Raw genomic sequence first — 633 nt, 5'->3', positions numbered from 1 at the left:
AGAATTTTGAAGGAAACAGTGTATGAGATGAAAGATATGATAAACAATAAGGAGGTACAAATTCAACAAAACAATTAAGTAGATGTCAGTAGTATGGGTATAGAGAAATTAGTAAGACAGGCAAATCAAGATGTCTTGTATGAGGAAATGGATTGGGAACCGATGCAAGACGAAGAAATTACATTACAGGTAATTGTTATGATTAAAATGTTGCAATAATACGTAGAATATCAGAGATTAATTCTATAAATATATTCTATAAATATATTCTATAAATATTCTTAAATTGTAAAGTCTTGCATCGGTTCCCAATCCATTTCCTCATACAAGACATCTTGATTTGTCTGTCTTACTAATTTCTCTATACCCATACTATTGACATCTACTTAATTGTTTTGTTGAATTTGTACCTCCTTATTGTTTATCATATCTTTCATCTCATACACTGTTTCCTTCAAAATTCTGTTATGCAATCCCTTAAGCCAAATGTCAGCATTTCCACGAGTGCTTATTCTATATTTTTACCTACAAGACAGACAAAATATTTTGAAAGCACCTTTGAAATATTACTTGAAAGTATATAAATTATTTCAAGGCTATTTAAAAAAAAATAAAGTTTAATACTCGTAGATT

This window comes from Odontomachus brunneus, unplaced genomic scaffold, assembly GCF_010583005.1.
Source record: "Odontomachus brunneus isolate Ranch 3 - 2012 unplaced genomic scaffold, Obru_v1 Obru_scaffold_367, whole genome shotgun sequence".
Lineage (NCBI taxonomy): Eukaryota > Metazoa > Arthropoda > Insecta > Hymenoptera > Formicidae > Odontomachus > Odontomachus brunneus.
Note: the sequence above shows the minus strand (reverse complement) of the source record.